General features: G+C 34.6%; 1 non-coding gene across 1 annotated transcript; it reads left to right on the top strand.

Moving 5' to 3' along the window:
- The first annotated feature begins 2,434 nt into the window (after positions 1-2,434).
- On the top strand, positions 2,435-2,507 carry TRNAR-UCU (transfer RNA arginine (anticodon UCU)). Its single transcript has one exon. It is a non-coding gene; the product is annotated as a tRNA-Arg (tRNA).
- Positions 2,508-8,124: the final 5,617 nt, after the last annotated feature.

Genomic DNA, 8,124 nt, shown 5'->3' on the forward strand with positions numbered 1-8,124 from the left:
TTTTTGTAAGTTCAAAAAATTTAAAATTCTAGCAAAATATATAAATATTAGGTTTGTAAAAAACATATCTTTTTGAACACTAAACTCACCCACCCCTAAACCTGCAATACCAATTTATCCAAAAAAAAGACTTAACTATCACCATGTGAGAGAAATTCCATCTTATAAAAACTTAGTAATTAGTTATTCTTTGTGTGTGTGTTTGTTTTTACTGTTTAATTAAGTAAAAGAAACAAGTTGTAAAAGTGTTAATATATTGTTAAAATTAATTCAAAATCACTCACACGCGCGCCGCGCGCGCAAACATATATATATATATGTGAATAATGTATTTAAAATGAATTACAAAACTTTAATTAGAAGGTATTGAGTACTAGATATATGAGTTTTTCTTTTTTTTTAGCCAAAAAAACATCACATATATGTTGCTGATGTAATGTAACACTATATTACATACTCATGAAACAATTGACAATTTTATATAGCACAAATGTATTAACATTCCAAACTGAAATTATAACTCTAAGAAAGCAAGAAGCGTACCTAAGTACCTTGAAATTGATAAATTGATTTATGATTAATATGCAGATGCAAAATTTTAATTGAAGCAAATCAATCGGTTTGATATTTAGATAAGTCTGTTGATCATGCTACAACAAATCAGGCCTATTTCGAAGACAGTTGTCATCGCTATACCTTCAGTTTTTCGTCGGTACAGCTTATATCGACGACATGTCGTCGACACTTATTTGTCGCAATAGTTAAAAATTGTTGTCGGTATAGAGTCGTCGATAAACCCAAGGCTATATCGACGAAATATCGTCGATATAAACTACTTTTTTAATAAATATTTATAATTATTAAATACCTTATATCGAAGACTTTTCGTCGGTATAGGGTATTTTCTTAAAAAAATTTAATTTTTTACATCGATGAAAAGTCGAAAAGTTGTTGATATAGGCTCATTTTTTTAAAAAAATATATTACATTTTTTAAATACTCTATATCGACGAGAAGTCGTCGATATAGGAGCAGCAAAATTTTGATTTTTCTTTTTTTTTTTTAATTTTCCAGCCTCTCAACCCAACAATATAAACCTGTCAAATGCTTTCTAATACCTGTCAAAGTCAAATACAAATTACCATGAGCATCAAAATACGCTTTTAATACATGCGACATTCTAAATTAGCACAAGTATCAAAATATTATTCTTCTAATACATGCCACATCCTAAATTACCATAAGTATCAAAATATCACTTCTAATATGTGCCACATCTTAGATCACCATAAGTCTAGAATCTTATAAAAAAGATAAACAATAATCTCCGATGCGAGTTTCTACCATACACTTATAAGATAAAACAAACAAGGTTAAATAAACTTCTATTATATTTACATATATATGCAAAAATTTTAAAATGAGCGTACATACCTAATCACTTTCATCATCTTCATCATGTTGCCTTGAAGATCCATATGGTTTGATAATCTAGACTTAACAGTTCGGAACTTGGAACCAGGTAGTATAATTAGTCATTTACGTTTATTATTTATTTATTTTTCATCCTTCCAAGTTCCAATATACAGTTACGCGTATGTTTATATATAATAATTAGTTTACCATACTCAAACCTAACTATATATCTAGCAAGTATGAGAAGGTAAGCACAAATGTTCCTAAACTGTTGAAACTTACTGATCCATATAAACTGAAGTAAATCAGTCTGTTTGAAAGTTCTATAACTCGGTTAATGGTTTGATAAACTGTGTTTAATTGATCATTTTATGGTTTGGAACTTAAAACTGGTCGTGTAAATAGAATAGCCATTTACTTTTATTATTGATTTTTTTTCATAATTTGATATGCGTTTAATTAATTATTATGCATAACTACAATATACATGCCTCTATGCCTTTATCGTATTTAAATATTTATACAAACCCGCAATTTCAATTTCTTTTGAAGAAAACCCGATTCAAATCACCCAAGATGAACCGAAACTGATCTAGTTTGCAGTGTACTATAACATTAGGTACATGCTCGGTTTATTATTTTTTTGTAAAAACCGGCCTAGCAAGACCGTGAACCTCCTTAAAGGTAACATCATGTCCCGACATAGCGTTATACCGCAAACCTTCTTAAGATACTCAGTTTGTCTATAAAAGGTATCTCTATTCGCAATACATTGGCGTGTTCTAAACTTCTAAAGATGGTACACCAAGATACTAATTTCCTCAAACAACATCTTGGCACGAATCTCCAATATTTCACATCCAGAAACAATATCCTATTTCTCAAATCGAACCCTGCCTATATTAATCATATAACCAATATCTTTTTAGCCCTTTTAATGGGCTTGAAATAATATCATAAAAGTACACATTTACATCCGTCTATTAGATATAAAAATTGGACAATGTAAACAGATATGGCACCCGTGGCCTAATGGATAAGGCGTCTGACTTCTAATCAGGCGATTGTGGGTTCGAATCCCACCGGGTGTGCTTTAATTTAATAATTATTTTTTTATGAGTTTCTTAGATATGTAACAGTAATAGAAGCATTATTATCATGGTATTTATTATTTAACATAAATAGATTCTAGAAAGAAGCTGAACTCATATATTTGAACCTGCATGTCCTATTGTGGACTCCGAGAGGGTGTTCTTGAGTGAGGTTAAAGTATCCAGGCCACATAATTTGCAAATCTCTAGAACTCTAAGACCAGGTGTAGTGGCACGTTGTGCCAAACGTGATGGCCTATAACGCGGGGGGTACGCCGCCCCCCGCGTTATGTTGAAGTTTGTTTTTTGTGCGTTTTAGATACAACGCGGTCTTCAAGGCTTTATAACTCTGGAAACACCGCCCCCCTCCAAGTTATGGAGGCTTTATAACTCTGGAAACATCGCCCCCCTCCAAGTTATGACTACACTTGTTTTTTGTACAAAACCATAACTCTGACTGGGCGCCACGTGGCGCATAACCCCTGGATGTGGAGCTTTACGACTACACATGGTCTAATAACTGATTAAAGCAATTTTTGTAAAGCAATTTTTGTTTTACTTTGTTAAAACTTTTGTTAGTAAAAATAGTGCTAACTTCTCATTAAAAGAATGTTCTGTTGTTTGTTGCAAATCAAGTCTAGACCAATGATTGTTTATTTTTGGTTATTATGTTTCCGTTTCTTCTATTCTTGGTTGTTTTGGAAGTGCTTTGTAATAGATTTAAGATTTTTCAAAGTTTTTGTAAAATATCTTACACAAAGAAAGAACAAGATTTGGGTTGGAAACATGAGCTACACGTGGATCAAGATGGAGATTACGAAGCAAGTGATTGCGGATTCAAGTTGTTTGGATTTTCTTCCATTGACCCGTTTGATATTTCTAATTGGCTCACACGACATTAAAAGATCATGGCTTGATTTTGCACGTGTTTGTTTTATTTTTTGGTTGGTTAAAACTAGAAAGGTTTTATAGAATAATCAAGGAGTTTTTAAACCTGACAACATAATTTAAATGACAAGATTAAAAATCAGATTTTAGTCATATTTATTTTTGTTGACGACCAAAAATACAGCCCGGCTACCTGGGGTAAGGCGGCCTCATACGTCCGTGTTGGGTAGCCTAAGCACACCCTCTTTTGTTTCGGGGTAAGCCCATCACCTGAAGGCCTGTTGTGATAAAACCTGATTGAGATCATATTCGAATTTAAGACCTTTGCTGACTTCAGCCCAACTCTTCACTACTCATTCATTGCCAGCTGAGCTAAACCTCATTGGCACCAACCATAAAGTGTTATGGCGAATGATGATGAATTAAAACACCAATGATAATGACTGATTCGAAATGATCAATCTCCAAAGAAATTAGGTTTGGAAACTTTTCATGCTCTTCATTTAATAAAAACTCCTTTAATTAATACATGAAAATGAAAATGCAGAAAACGAACGGAAACTAACTTAATCATGCATAATATAAGGAAAAGAACTTGATGAGTCGTTCTAGATCAAGCAACTGGGTCGGGTCGGGTCGGGTCAGAATGAATGGATCTTCAACATGGGTCGGAGCTGGGTTGTTTGCATGGGCTGTATGACCATTGTTTCATTAGACATAGTCACATAGTTTCTCATATTGACTGTAATCGATTTGTCAATTTCTTGGCCTGTGGCTTGCTCGCCTTTCTGTTTTTGTTTCGAAGTAATCACTATTCTTTAGTTTTTCTATTAAAAAAATATACACCTAATAAAAATTTCTCGGCAAAATCACAAAATGATTGCAGTGAGATGACCCTGACAACGTGTTTATTTAGCTATTTAAGTAATTGGACTAAAACAATGTGTTTATTTATGGCCTAAACTAAATAATCTTTTTTACTAGAATTAGAAATAATGCCAGTGAGTAAAGTAATAATTAAATTACTATAATAATAGCTGTTACCCGGCCGTTGTAATCAGGCTATTTTGACAATAGTTTTCTAGAAATAGCCCAAAACCAAACAAAATATCAAACTAGCCTAAAAATCCCATCAACACTGTCTGACTGAATTTTTGGACATTAAAAATCGCGTCACGTGTAAACGAATTAATGGATCTGACGAAATTTCTTAACAAACCATCGGCCGGATCCGACAGAATTTTAGTGGGTCTGGCGGAATTCTTCACATTCTACTTTTCAAACTTTCAACCTCTATAGCCAACCTTCATCTCCATATTTCTTATTTCTCCATAAATCAAGCAAATCAATAGTGTAAATCGCTTAGTTTTTCGAGGAGAACACAACCATAGTGTTCAATTTCTCTCTAAAACTCAAAATCAAAAACCCCGAATTGAAAAATCTAGGGTTCGTCGGACAAATTAAAAAGTCGGATCCGACAGATACATGAATGGAACCATCAGATCCGGCTGTTTATTATTACACGAGTTTGCTTCATTAACCCGTTGGACAAAACAGTAAACCGTTGGATCCGACGGAATAGTATGCTTCGTGGCGCATCCTGATATGGTCATTAATCCGTTGGATCGGAAACGGTTTCCGTCGGATACGACATGATTTTTAGGCTAGTTTGGTGTTTTGTTTGGTCTTGGGTTATTTCTAGAAAATCATGGTCAAAATAGGCTATTTCGGGGAATTTCCCATTTATTTAGGGTGTAACATGAATTCAAGGTGGTGTGTTGGTAGCCTAGGTTACCGGTGAATGCGAGAAGGGGACGAAGAGGAGAGAGAAGAGATTAAGGGTGGGTTAATCGGGTGTTTTCCAACTTTAACCAACATTTGTTTTTGATTAAAACCCCTAGCTGTAAAAACAAAAGATGGTGGTCGACACGATGAATCAGTTCAAACAGTGGGCCGGGGGTTGGAGGTGGGATTCCACCTCTACTAACTGTAAGGAAGACCAACTAATATTTTGCAAACTATAAGGTTTGAACTTATGAATTTTTATTTCATACTTTAACCACCTTATCATCCCATCCAAATAAGAATGATGGTTTTGAAGATTTTTAGATTTATATGTTAATATTAATTTGTATTTTATGCAAAACAAAACAAAATAAAACAAACAAATGCTCTATCATTTAATAGGGAACACAAAAGGTGTTGGTTAAACGGATCTAATTGTGAGCAAAATGAAAGTTTGTGGATGGAAAAACAAATTATACACTTTTAAACTGAAATAACATATTTGAACAAATCAAGTGCACACTTTATATACTCTTGAAGAAATAAAGGTTATAATACGTTCTTATAGATCAACAAACAATGTAAAAACACATGACGTTTAGAAAATGATCGTTGTGGAGCAATCTAAATTTGTAATACCTCAATATATATAGCCATATAGGTAATCGGTGTCGCTTTTTATGTTTTTTCTCATTCCATGTTTGTTTCTTTTGGTTCTAGCCTTGCTAGTCTCGGTTTTGTAATTGCTGTTAGAAAAAAATTTTAGCCGTTCACAAATTTTCTTTTTTTACAATTTTAAAGGAATTATTTATTATTTTTTTCTGCCATTTTAATGCCCATTTAAAGGCATCTTTGACCACAATAACAATCCGTCTACAACACATTGATTATCAATTTAATTTTCATAAATGAATTAATTTCACTTTCTTATTTTGGTAATTTTGTTTACACAATTCTTCTATACAATAAACTCAAACTTCAATTTTTATACACACTGCATCAACTAATTCTCTGTAAAACACACTCAAATATATATTTTTGATCACCAACCAATATGTTTCCGTACAACAACCAAACGCTTGGATTTACTGCATACGCCCGACAAGGCAAAGCAAACAATCCCGACCTAAATAATACAACACCAAACCCATCTACAATCCCGATGCCAACAATTCTGAACCCTCAAACCTCGTATCCGTTCGACGCGCAAATGGCCGCGTACATACTATAGCTAGGTTCCGGAGTCCCTAACCCAAATATGGTGCCCGGTTTCCAAAACCCAACCACGAATATGATGGCCGGTTCCGGTTCACAATTCGACGACGAGACGGTGCCGAAGACACAAATCAACCCGTAGCCACAACCTGTCCCGGAGACTCGCGGCGGTTCGAGCCAATGTGGAGGCGGACGCGGACGTGGGAGAAAACACGTAAAGAAACCCCCCAACGAACCTCGGGCTAAAAAGACAACTATACCATGGAAACCCAACGAGTGTGAACTACTTGCTCGGGCGTGGTGCGTGATATTGGAAGACCCCGAGTGTGGTAAGTTTTTAAAAATATATGTTTTTTTTAATTTCTTAGAATAAACATTGAACTTGTAATATTTTTATTTTTTTAGCAAACTTTCAAGCATTGGGCGTATTTTGAAACAAAATTAAAGATTTATTCCATGAACTTGGCAGGGACTCGCGTCGGGAAAATTATTCGGCGATGTCGAAATGGCCCGATACAAACACCAAATGCATGGCTTACCATGCAGTGTACTCTCGGATGGCTCGAACGTGGGATAGCGGTGTCTCTAACGCGGTAATCATGGAAATGGCGTTGGTAGAGTATCAACAGAAATCAGGGAACTTCACTTACTTTAATTGTTGGAAAAACCGACTAAGGTTTCACCCTAAGTGGGCCCCTGTTGCGCCCACCAGTACTGAAAGTTTTAGGCATACCAAAAGGTCTAAGATATCGTCTTCGGTTGATCCAGAAACACCAAGTTCCGATGCTCGAAACTTCAACTTAAGCGATAATGAAGAGGAGAATCTCTATGCGGATGTTGCCGAGATTCCTCGACCGCCGAGTAGAAGAAGTAAGGGAAGGGGGAAAGGGGTCGCGTCGTCATCATCAATGGGTTCGAATGCCGAAATGGAAAGTCATTTCAAAGAAATGACCATTCGACTCAAATGTATACAAGAACTTGGAGCTCAAGGTCTTCAAGTAAATTTGGACACCGTCAAAGTACTTAAAAGGAAGAAATAGGACCACGACATCGAGGTTTTAACAAACGAGTTATCCGAAGACGACCTGAGAGTCCAATCTCTAAAAGCAATTCGGCAAGCGAAAAATTTTGAAAAATACAGCATTTAGTCTTATTATTTTTATTGTAATTTTTTTTAATTTGATGCATTTTTTTATTTTAATGTTGTTTTTGTTTTTATGTTTAATGTATTCTTTTTATTTTAATGTAGTTTTTTTAATTTTATATTTAATGAATTATTATTTAAAAAATAAAAAATTATGACTAGGCGCCACGTGGCGCAAAATTCCTAAGGGTGAGACATTATGACTACACCCTCTTTTCTCAAAAAACCAAAACTCTGACTGGACGCCAAATGATGCAAAATGCATAGGGGTGAGACATTATGACTACATATGGTCTAATCTCTAATCTTATTATCCTAGCTATATATGGGTCATGGGTCAAAACCATTTTGACAATTGGGTATTAAGATAGTTGGGAGATAAAAATTAAAATATTAATTGAAGATCAAACAAGTAGAAGATAGCCAAGAACAATCTTTTTCTAAGTTTGGTTTGTTCGTTCAACACCCAGTTTTTGTCATGGACATTATATGTTGCATTATCCAGGATAACTAGCAGACATGGTCTAAAATTGTTAACATTTAATTACAATTAGAATAGTTGTGATAAAACAATAAATGTTGTAT

This window comes from Bidens hawaiensis, unplaced genomic scaffold (genome assembly GCF_021521415.1).
Source record: "Bidens hawaiensis isolate Kalapana, Puna unplaced genomic scaffold, B.hawaiensis_p1.1 tig00003781_1, whole genome shotgun sequence".
Taxonomy (NCBI): Eukaryota; Viridiplantae; Streptophyta; class Magnoliopsida; order Asterales; family Asteraceae; genus Bidens; species Bidens hawaiensis.